Consider the following 12938-nt stretch of genomic DNA (forward strand, 5'->3'; position numbering starts at 1 on the left):
ATTAAAACCTAGGATTTACATGTTCAAAAAAATAAAAAACATAATGCCATTTTTTGCACTTTTAAAAACAACTCATAAACGAAAAAAATGGTTGCTAGAAGTTCAAGTGCTCGGTGAGGAAAAGTTCAAAAAATTCCTGTGAGAGAGCTTCATCATGTATTTAGATGTCCAAAATACATAAAAAATGTTGTTTTTTGTGTTTTAAAATAATTCTCTCAAACCAGAGAGAAGTTCAAAGTGATAACAACCGGAAATTCACGTACTACATGATGTGTATTTCATATAAGAAAAATATAATAAAGTGAAATTGAGTGAAGTTCAAACAGACATGCCCCAGAAGTTCAACTACTACACACAGTGCAGAAAACAGCACGTCAAAAAACAACACGTCAAAAAATAGAGTGAAGCTCAAACAGACATGCCCGAGAAGTTCAACTACTTCACGCAGTGCATTTCCATTCGCGATGAAGGCAGAAATCATGATCTCATAATTTTTCTAATTTACTTCAAAACGGCAGGAATATCATTTGTGTAAGTTCAAGTCCTCGGTCGGAGAAAGTTAAAAAAATATTGTGAGAGAGGTTTGTACAAAAGGAATATCATTTGTGGATGAGAAAATTACAAACGAAAATATGTCACCGAAGTTCAACATGAAAACAACAGGAAGTTCACCAACTACACTAAATGAATTTGAGATGAAAACTTTTAAAATTGTCGCGAGTATGAAAAAACGATCAACAACAGAAAATTGCGTGTTTACAACAGTTTTCCATCAGTATATCACTTGCTCAATTCCGGTGAGTGGATGGAGAGCTACGAGCAGAGGATGGAGATCTACGAGCAAAAAAAGCACGTGAAAAACAGAGTGAAGTTCAAGTAGACATGCCGAGAAGTTCAGGTTCTTCACTTGGTGCATTTTCGAAGAATCTGTTTCGCGATAAAGGCAGAATGAATGATCTCGCCATTTTTGAAATTACTTGAACACGCCTAGGAATCAAAGAAAACCATCAACAAGAAAAAGTTTTGCATTTTCCTTACCTTTTCAACAGTATATTATTTGCCCCATTTCGATAAAAATTGTAAAAATTAGAGCGAAAATACGTTTTTAGCCATTTTCAAAATGGCTTAAAACAGTAAGGAATTGGGAGAAATAATATATACAAAAACTGTTTCACATTTCCTCAAGCTTTCCAACGCCATATCAGTTGCTGCGTTCGGATGTAAGGTTAAAAAAATAGATCAAAAATACGAACTCGGTGGAACTTCTACCGTTTTCTAAATTACTCATAAACCGTTCAAAATTAGAAAAAACTTCTACATGAAAAAGTAGCGCATTTTCATAAGCTTTCCAACGCCATATCATTTGCCTCAATTGGATTAGCCATTAGGAAATGACATCGAAAATACGAACTCGGCTGTTCGGTTTGCGAAATTTTACGATTTTCCAAATTACTCTTTATCTGTAGGGAATTAGAGAAAACTGTCAACATGTGGAAGGAGCGGTTTTGCAGCAGCTTTCCAACGCCATATTATTTGCCTCATTTCGATAAACGGTTTAGAAATGCGATTGAAAATACGATTCACGTTTTTTGTATGAAGAAAAAACAGTTTTCAAAATTGCTCTTAAACCGCTTACATTTTGCCAAAAATTTAACTTGGGTGATGATACTGGTGTCCATACCTTTCCAACGGTATATCGCAAGCCCCATTTGGACACCTTTTAGCTGAAGTTCAACCTAGTACTCGGGGAAGGTCAGGCGCGTTACTCGGGAAGTTCATGTTACTCAAAAATGTCTGGAATTTAATAAATTCTAAATCACTGTCTGCGTTCAAGACAACAGTGGTTGATGTGAGGTCCATGATGGCATGAACGGGGCCAGCCTCATGGTCGTAGCGGTGCCAGCGAGGCGCAGCAGCCGGCATTCCCGTCCGCGATTGATTATATGAGACTTGATTTTTTTCACTTCTCCTTGATGTTAAATTTATCCATTTACGAAGAATCTGTATAATCACAGATAAATTACAAGATTTTTTCAAGTACATGTATGACAAGCTGTAAATATTAATGAGGTCATCTTTTTGTTCGAAATAACGAAGTGGGCACGTCTACGCACTAGTTTCCCTTATAGAAAACCCTAGAGAGTGCAAATGGTTAACCAAAATAGTCGATACTTCCATGAAGCGAAATTGAATCTGTGTGTCATGTATCTTCACTGATTTCCATTATAAAAACCAAGGGAGATTACAGCTATTCATGCCCATGCATGCCAAAATCCTCAAATGTACCATGACAACATATCTTATTATATATAGAAGGTTGATCAATCCTATTCACTAAAATATAACAAACTAGGGAGTGTCATCTTAGATGCCAAGACTTTGGAACTAGACTAGACGTGCGGCATTATTACAATTTTCCAAGCACTTATCTCAATTTCCTCAAGTTTGAGCTAAATAAGCATGACCGCCAACGAAAGAACATTGCCGGAAGGCCTGAAATAAGTTCAGAAAAATGTGAATTCCAAGTGTCAAGTTGACTTGACTGTCCTCCTAAGCATCCAACCGCGGATTGGTTCGCATATTCTTCCATCCTTGAAGCGTGATCTTGTACCACCCTTCTCTCGTATAAGTTGATCAAAGTCCATGTCGATATATTTTGTATGTGCGGGTGCAACATGAAAAAAAGGGTTGTCCTCGCAAAGAAAGGGGGAAGGGGAGTGGGGGGGGGGTTGGAAATGGGATACATTTGCTCTAACGTTGTAACACCAGCAACGTGAAACTGAAACTTAACACTGCCCGGGTAGATATTTTTTACCGAAGACGAAACTTCAATTTGAATGTTTTGTCCAGTTAATATCATTGCAGAACAAAAAACTAAGCAGGTGCACCTTCCAAACCGAGGCTTCAGACTAGACTAGATCCGCGTGTCATTGCATCTCTCTAAGATTTGATCCACATTGCATTCTGCAACTGTCAAGATTAAAACTATCAGCCATGTGGACACCGACGAGACCAATATTACGATGAATGCCAAGTGATGCAAGTCAAGCTGGAAGACGAATAGCATCAACCCGGAGGAGATCGACATGACCCCAATCATGCCCAACATCAACGTTGGCGTCAATTTCATCTGCACGCAACACGACGTGACATAAGTCATGCCATGTAAAACATGTAAACTCGCGAAACAATACATCTGGTAACCATATACTATACCTGTGGCCCGGTAGGGATTTCTTCAGTACAACCGTTTTTGGTTTCCTAACTCTTGTCGACCCGGTGTTTGGTGAGCAGTAGATTGCTCATTACTGTTAAGTAGAGGTACACGAAAGCCCGTATGACGGTACACGTTTTACATTCGACACCGGCCCAACTATTTAGATTGGGGTGGGTGTTCTTTATGCGGAAGCAAGCATTGCATTGCAGTGGGACAAAAGGAGAGGGGCTTGTGCAAGCACAATTTCTTTGGACAATCTGAAGTGGGCATTCCTTGCACATGCATGCCAAAGTACTCAGAACTACCATGAATTCTCAATAAAAAAAGAAAAAAACTTACAAGTGCCATGCTTCACAGGTGATATTCCTCTAGTGTTTGTCGAGTTTATTTATATTAATAAAACGAACTGGGAAGTTGCATTTTAGATACCAAGTTTTGGACCTAGACTAGATCTGAGGCATCTTAACATTTTCTCCAAGAATCTTCTTCCTGTTAATTTCCTCAACTTTGAGCAAAACAAACATCCTCGCCGTTGATAACAAAACTGGGAAAGCAACGAAGACCAAATCACGCAGGTCAAGACAGAAGATAAAGATCGCGACTCCTAAGGAGATTAACATGATCCCAGTCACAACCAACATCAACATCAACGTCAACTGCACGAGACAGTTAAGAAACGAAATAACCATAACAGTATGATGAGCGAAATAGTAAAATATATTTTGGTTAATTAAGTGACATTCGTTGATAAGTATGTATGCAAAATTCTCAATTCTCTACAGGGTCTAGTAGATAGAAACAAGAATCTTTTTCTCTATTCACTATCATTCCGCACCTTCAACTTCTATTAGTTTTCTTCTTCTTTAATGCAATAGCTATAGTTTGATATAAGAATCCATTTCTCAAAGTAATGGAAACCATTGTCTTATAGGAAATTGTTCGAAAATCCATACATGTATTTCATAATAATAATCAGTTCACATGCTTCGAGCTCGCGTCTCTTCTTCTGGTCTCGGCGTTTGATAAACAGCAGGTGGATCATGACCGTAGAGTAGAGGAAGGCCATGGCGGCGGTGATTAAGTCGTACCAATGCAGCAGCTCCTTCCATAAATGGCGGCGCAGATAAAGAAGAAAAAGAACATGGTGAAACTGACCACCAGGTGCGGCATGCACATTGCATACGCAAAGAATCAGTTTTAACATGCAATGCTGATGGACGTACAAACTCACGTGAAAACATTCATCAAATAATTAATTGGCACGTAAGTGAAACCAAGATCGAAGTAGCCTTGGCATGCATACAGCATGCCGTCGCCTCGCGTCATCGTCATGTGGCGATTATACAGCATGTACATAGCAAACATACACCGTGTCGTCGTCGATGTCCAGGTGCGTCACCTGTCTAACCGCCGCCGGTGCCAACAGCTGCGTCGAGGAGGAAATTATATTCGTCATCGTAATGACGAATCTAGCTCGCTACATGGATTTGAGGAGGGAGGAGGCAGGGAGTGTAGCTAGGTTGTGACGGACAGCTTGTGCAGCTTGTAACAGGCCTCCGTGCTGGGCAGGGAGTGTAGCTAGGTTGTGACGTACTCCCTCCTTCCGTGTATATAGGGCCTAATGTGTTTTTTAAGACCGTCTTTGACTATTGACAAGATTAATAGTATATGACATATGCACAATGTAAAAATTATAACATTGAAAGCTCCTTTCACACACGAATTTAACGATGTGCTTTGTGTAAGTTGCATGTCATATATTATTGCTCTAATATTTGGTCAAAATTAGCCTCGAAAAACAAATTAGTTCCTATATAGATGAAAGGAGGGAGTACATCGTTATTTGGTTTTCTAAGAGGCAAACAATTGCGTTCGCCTAGAGGTTTGGATCAGCGACCTCCCATTTCGAGAAACACTGAGCTAACCACTAGGGCACATAGACGGATCTGATGAGTTACATCTTCTCAGGTATTTCCTTCTTTCTTCTTTCGTGTTTTCCTTTTTTCTCATTTTCGTTCTCTATTTTTTTTCTTCCTTATTTGATGAGAAAATTCCAATTCGTAAATACTTTTCAAATCGATGAACTTTTTTCATTTTTTGATGAATTTCTTCAAATTTGATGAATTTTTTCTTCAAATCGATGAACTTTTTTCATTTTCGATGATTTTTTTCTAATTCAATGAACTTTTTCTGAAAATCGATGAATTTTCGTTCAACTTGGATGAACTATTTTTCTAATTTTATGAACCTTTTCAGTTCAAGGATTTTTTTTTTTTCAAAATCAATGAGCTCTTTTCAAATTCGATGAACTTTTTCCATATTCGGTGAAGTTTTTTCAAAATCACTTAACTTTTCTTCAAAGTCACAATTTTATTTCAATTATGTGCCTTTTTATGGATTCATAAACGGTTTTCCAATTTGCAATTGGTTTTAAAAATATATTCAAATTTTTAAAAATGAACTACTTTTGAATACGTGCACTTTTTTTTCAGTAGATAAACTTTTTTAATTTGGTGAGCTTTTTTTAATACGGGAACTTTTTTGCATGTCGTAAACTTCATTTGAAATCTGTGAACATGTTTTCAATTAATTCAAAAAATAAATTGTACAGTGTAATGCGCAATAAATAGGGCATCTACTATTTTGAATAGTCCGCGCTGTAAATTGTCACTAGCAGTTATTTCATGGAGTGGTTGGCCTCACTGTACAGAAGCGTGGCGGTGCGAGATTGATTCCTTTTTGTTTAGAGACAACGTCGCGAGGTTTTATTAATTCGTCACAATGTTTACATGGACGGAAGGTAGGTTCCCGGGATGGCCTAACCAGACACGGCGGCCACCACCAAGAGATAAAGCATGCCTCGCTAAGTTGTGAGCTTCAGAATTGGAGCTCCTAAACTCGTGTTTAAAATTACAAAAATCGAAAGCTGAAGAGTGAGCTATTATTTCGTGTACAATTGCACCGTGGCTCGCAAGATTATCCTTCTGTAAATCCTCCACCACCACTTCGCAGTCCGATGCAACTTCAACCCGCCTCAAATATAGATCATCTGCGAGTGCCAGGCCTTCTCTAATGGCTAGAGCTTCAAGGGACGGTGGGTCTACAATGTTGTTGAAGCCAAAAGTTGATGCGCCGATGAACATGCCATCATCATTTTTGCAGATCACTCCAATAGAGCCGAATCCTTGCCTAGACACAGCCGCATCAACGTTAATCTTGGCATTCCCCGCCGACGAGGCCAGCCACCTCCTTGGGTTCGCGGATCTCTGCGTCATGACAGCCGGGGACTTGGCATTAATCACCTGCAGCTCGCCCAAGTAGCTAGATATGAAACTGTCGACCGAGTGAGGAGATTGGAAGAAGTTCTCATGGATGGCCTTCCTTCTAGCTCCCCATATTGCCCAAAGTGACACCACCAAGCGATCAAATAGCCCTTTTGTTAATATTTCATGCATAGAAAATAGCCAATACTTAGGGTTCTCCTCCTCTCGTTCTATCATGTGGTGCACCAAATCCTCCGGAGCTAGCGCCCATATACTAGCAGACATAGGACATGTAATCAATGCATGTTTCCATGTGTCCACTGCTCCACAAAGTAAGCAAGTATTTTCTGTTGACATATGACGATGATTCAACACAGTCCCTGTTGGCATAGCTTGTCGGGCTAGTCGCCATAGAAACATCCTGATCTTCGAGGGCACTTGGATATGCCAAATCATGGACCAGTTGTTGCTCTCGCTGAATTCATAAGAGGTGCCTCCCTCCTCATGCAACCATGCTTCCCTATCGTGCTTTGTCTTGAGAATCATGTGATAGGCAGACCGAACACTAAATCTTCCTCTAGGATCATGATGCCAAGCCCAGAAGTCCTCCACACGGCGCGTGCACAATGGGATCTTGAGAATTGCCTCGGCGTCGAAGTGAGTGAAAACCGTTCGGACCAGACCCTCGTTCCAGCAAGCCGATGTGACATCGATGAGTTGTGATACTCGGTCAGGGGGATTTTGGACGAGAGCCGTTATAGGGCGCTTGAAGTTATCTCGCGGTATCCAGTTGTGTTGCCAAATGTCAGTGGTTGCACCATCTCCTATTCTGCGCACCAAACCTTGTGCTAATATATCACGCCCGTCCAGTATCGCCCTCCATATCTGTGATGGGTGGGCTCCTAGTTCAGCCTGAAGTAGTGAACAATCCGGAAAATGCACTGCCTTGAGAATCCGAGTGCTGAGAGATGTGTTGTCTGTGAGTGTGCGCCATGCCTGCCTTGCAAACAATGCAAGATTGAAGATTTCCAAGTCTCGAAACCCCAAACCTCCTAAGTGCTTTGGCATGGTCATGGTATCCCATGCTACCCAGCTCGGCTTCCTCTTCCCTTGTTTTGAGCCCCACCAGAACTGACGAATGATCGATGTGATACTATCGCAAAGACCTCTTGGCAATCGGAAACATGCCATCGAGTAGACTGGGATCGCTTGTGCTACCGATTCAATCAAAACTTCCTTGCCAGCAGCAGATAACAACTTCTCCATCCAACCTTTGATCTTTTCCCAGACGCGATCCCGAAGATATTTGAACGTACCATTCTTCGAGTGACCAACATCTGTCGGCATACCCAAGTAGCGTTCACTCAAGGATTCATTCTGAACCTGCAAATTGTTCTTCATAGTGTCTCTCAATTGTGTCGGGCAACCCTTACTGAAGAAAATCGAAGATTTATCATTATTGATCCTCTGCCCCAAAGCGTTACAGTAAGTATCAAGTAGGTTTGACACCTGAACTGATCCTTCCCCACTGGCCTTGAATAGCAACAGGCAATCATCTGCAAATAGGAGATGGTTAACGGTAGGATCCGTAGGAGCCACCTGAATACCTGCCGGAGACGACTGAGAACTTGATTTAAGGAGGCACGAGAGGCCCTCTGCTGCAATCAAGAACAAGTAGGGGGAGATCGGGTCTCCCTGCCGGATACCTCGTGTAGGCTTGAGTGATTCTAGCCTTTCTCCATTGAAGCAAACCGAGAATGAAACGGAGGAAACCATGCACATGACAATATCTATCCAGTGACTGTCAAAACCCAACTTTGTCATGATACCTCGCAAATAGTCCCACTCTAATCTGTCGTATGCCTTCATCATATCCAGTTTTAGAGCACAGTAGCTGTTGGACTTTGATCTGGACCTCTTCATGAAGTGCAAACATTCATATGCGCAAATTATATTATCTGTGATAAGCCTTCCGGGGACAAATGCAGATTGTTCCTCCGATATTATGTCAGGTAAGATCACTTTCAATCTATTGGCTATCACTTTTGAGGTTATTTTATACAAAACATTGCACGGGCTTATAGGACGGAATTGAGCAAGCACCGTAGGAGTAGTTACCTTGGGGATTAACACAAGCACGGTGTCATTGATGGATTCTGGGCTCTCCTCACCAGTTACAATTCTCAGCAGTATGCTTGCTACCGCATCTCCACACTCATCCCAATGACTTTGATAAAAGTGGGCAGGAAAACCATCAGGCCCCGGTGCTTTGGTTGGGAACATTTGAAACAGAGCAATCTTGACTTCCTCCTTGGTGTATGGTGCACATAGTTCCGTGTTCATTGCTGCTGTAACCTTGCGTGGCACATGATTTAGTACAACTTCCATGTTTTGCACCCCCTCGGAGAGATACAAGGACTGATAAAAATCGTGAGCCAACGCCTTTAGCTCTCCAGGATCGGATATCTCCACTCCCAACAAATTCTGAAGCGCCCTGATCATATTTTTCTTCCTTCTAAGACTGGCTCGCAGATTGATTCCTGGTTCAGAGGTATTTTTTGCGGTGTTTGTTTGCCCTACGCGTTCGTGGGCCGGCCCACCCAGTTGCTGCGAGTGCCAGGTGCGTTCTGCGGCACTGAAGGTGTGCAATAGAAGAAGGTCCCAGCTCGACCAACTAACGCTTTGGAGAGCCCGCGATCGAGGCCTCTCCATGCCTTTGGCTTCCCCCTTCGGCTTCCTGGCCTCGAGGGTCCAGTTACAATTTCTTCGCACACAAAAAGACATATGTAAAAAAAAATTTGACGAGTACAGTTTTCTTATCATTACCTAATAATAAAGCGGCTATCGCTTCTGGATGTACGTCATCGTCATTTTTGCAAAAAAGTCTCTCTATTTCTGATAATTCAACTAGTAGTTCCTATTTTAAGTGGGTATATGAGAAAACGCTTCTTTTTTGCAAAAAAGTAACCCTGCATTTTCCAAACATAAAGCGGCTATCGCTTCTGGTTGTACGTCATCATCATTTTTACAGAAATATCCCTCTATTTCTGAGAATCCGACCCGTAGTCCTATTTTAAGTGGGCATCCGAGAAAACGCTCAATTTCTACAAAAAAGACCCAACATTTCCGAGTATTCAACCCGCTATCCTTTTTAGTGGCACGGATCAGGCGGCGGCGGCGAGGTGGGGAGATGGCGATGCGCTCGGGAGATGCGGCCGCAAGGCAGGGAGGTGGCCGTGCGCTCGAGAGCCACATCAAGCGGCGGCAGCGGCAGCAAGGCAGCGAGGCGGCGGTGCGTCGGCGGCAGCAATGCGGGAGGCGCTTGCGGAGATGAAGGAGGATAAAATGAAGAGTCGGCCAGGGTGAGGAGTTTGCCCGCGTCGAAGCCACGGACCACGACGGCGCAAGCTTGCAGGGGGCGGTGGCCATGGCAGGGAGGTGGCACTGCGCTTGGGCGCCGCTTGCCTCCTCTGCCACTCCTTCTTTCTTTCTTCCCCAATTCCTTCTCTCTTGCACGTCGCCGTCCTACTGCCCACGCAGCAAAGCGATCGAGGAAGAGGCCGCAGTCGGGTCAATCGATTTGTCACATGACAGATGTGACACTGTCTATTTCATCTCGGTCAACGGGCCGCAGAGGGAGGAGGAAGAGGAGCCATGACCTCGAAACAAGAGGCTGCAGCCTAGCACGCATCTGACTGCAACAGTTTTGTCCATGAGATGGAGGATAAGGTATTCACCTCCAGAATCACACCTCAGTTTTCCCCGTTTCTATCTAAAATATGGATTACCAATATGCTGCTCTCACTTGGAAAATTAATCGACAGTCCGGCAAAACATAGGCCACTGTGAAGTGTTCCCTGCAAACATAGGCCACTCATGTAGCTATTACTCTACTACAACTACCGAAACATCTACATCATCATCGACATGGGGATTTGGCTGCTCTCACCTCGAGGTCGGAGGTGGTCGGTGACGGGACGATGGCGGGTATGATGCAGGGGCTCTTTGATTTCTCCAAAAACAAAATATAAACAAAAATATTATTATCCTCATCTTAGGACTTAGTGAAACACTATGTCTAAAAAATCCTAGGTGTAGCCCTAACATTTACTAAGAATACCTTGCTCTAACCCTAAAAATTGAAAAAGACATATACATTTACGAAAAATACCCTAGTTCTAGCCCTAACATCTATCCATCCATCCATCTATCTATATATCCTCACAAACCCTAGAAAAATGCCCTAGTTTTTTAACTACTGTCTACTTCTTGAATCATAGAAAAATGCCCTAATTTCACATAACTTAGAGTTTGAAACCCTATGTGTAACACAAAAACAAAAGACTTACATTTACTGAAATTTTTCTAATTTTCTGTTCTATTCTACATTTACTAATTTTCTATTCTATTCAAAAGAGGAAAATTTACTAAAAATTTCCTATTCTATTCAAAAGACCTACATTGACTTATTTTTTTAAATTCTATTCAAAAAACCTACATTTACTAAAAAATCTCATATAGCATTCTAATACATTTCTGTACCTAAAAATTTCTATTACTAAATTCTTTTACTAAAAAATTCTATACCTAAATTTTCATACAGAGAGAGGTGGCAGGAGGAGGAGGAGGAGGAGGAGGAGGGAGGAGTGAGGGCTTCGGGCGGCTGAGGGAGGGAGGGAGGAGAAAGGAGGGCAGTGGGAGGAGGGAGGAGGGAGCAGGGCGGTGGGAGGAGGTGGGAGGAGAGCAATGGGCGCGGGTGGCGAGAGGAGGAGGGAGGGAGGGAGGCAGATACCTTGGGGCGAAGGCGGCAACGGCGCGCGACGGACAGAGAGCGAGTGAGAGTGTGAGGGGAGAGTGAGGACGCGCGTGGGCCGGTGTGGATATGGTGCCCGTAGTAGTAGCGCTGGTTGGTAACAACCGCTACTGCTAAGCTACATAGCACTAGCGCGTTAAGTGAACCTCATAGCAGTAGCGCTTTTCGAGAACCAGCGCTACTACTAATTCTAAGCATGTAAAAAAAGCATAAAAAAGGCATTGGTCATCAATGATCTTTTTGTGTAGAATCTAAATTGTCAGTATGAATCTTCGCTGGTTTAGGAACCGACGAAGATTCATATTGCCACAGATCCTACACATAGAGTATCATGAAGACCAAGTGGTTGTTATAGTTTGAGAAGCACCATATTTAAGGTGGTTAACATTCTGTTCACGGAGCGAGGTGGGACTAAACTTGGGTCTTAGAAGGGGACTGAATTAAGTAGTAGCGCTTGTTACAGGAAAGCGCTATTGCTAAGTATAATAGCAGTACATAGCGATGTTTACGTATGAGCGCTACCAGTATACCTAGCTTGCCGGCAACGGTCTGCTAATTATAGTAGTAGCGTGTTTTTGAAGTACCGCGCTACTGCTATGTGCATAGTAGCAGCGCTCTTTCTGCTCAAGTGCTACTGCTAATTAGCAGCAGCGCTTCCTTTTAAAAAGCGCTAGTGTTAAGTTGCTGTGTATAAGGTTATCCCTAGTACCGTGTACACATATACATAGATATTAAATCCACAACAAACTTGCCAGGATGAAACACATAATTAATTATTTATTCTAACGTCGACTCTTGATAATATGAGGTGACTAAAGAAAAACTACCATGTCTTGAACTTTCTTAAATAAGATTAGAGTTTTGTTCGCATACGACCGGTCTAACGTATATTGTTTTAAAATAGCTTATTTATGTCTAAATTCATGTAAAAAAAACTAAATGAGTTCATAGACCATTTAACTAAAAGAAAAGTGAATGTGATTTCACATTTATGACACACTATATAGTCCGTGCGAGGGATGACGAATGTCATGTCAATGCAACATGAATTGGTTGCATCAATATGCATATATACATTTGATAGTGAGAAAAAAATGTTACCATGAGTAGAACAGAGGCGACAGGAGGCATGCATCCATTAGCGGGGATAGAGAGTTGTGGATTGGTAGGACTTAAAGCTTATAAGGAGAACGTATATGGCATGCATGACATTAGCTATCTATCTCAATGTGTTATGTGTGAAAAGCGAGCGTATGAAGTAAAAAGAACAAAAAGGATGGTATAGATGTAATACTAAAAGTTGGAAGCAAATTATTTTGTGTAGTAAGTCATTTCAGTTGTATAGAAATATAAAGATGATGGTGAATGTCTTTGAATTCTTTCTTGATACACACTAATGGATGGAAGCATCTGAAGGTATGGAAGTAGACATGAGCCACCTTTGTAACATGAGCATGGATGGAGGTATCTCAAGGTATGGAAGTAGACAAGAGAAGCCAACTTTACTGGATTTTTAATCAAAACTACATATAGGTGGAGTGATATAGATGAGTGGATGAGGAAAAGTGGACAAGACTGCAAATCAATTTGAAAATATCTATAGTATGACATGTTTAGCTACATACCACAATGTGTCCTGACTTAT

Source organism: Aegilops tauschii, chromosome 7 (genome assembly GCF_002575655.3).
Source record: "Aegilops tauschii subsp. strangulata cultivar AL8/78 chromosome 7, Aet v6.0, whole genome shotgun sequence".
Classification (NCBI taxonomy): domain Eukaryota; kingdom Viridiplantae; phylum Streptophyta; class Magnoliopsida; order Poales; family Poaceae; genus Aegilops; species Aegilops tauschii.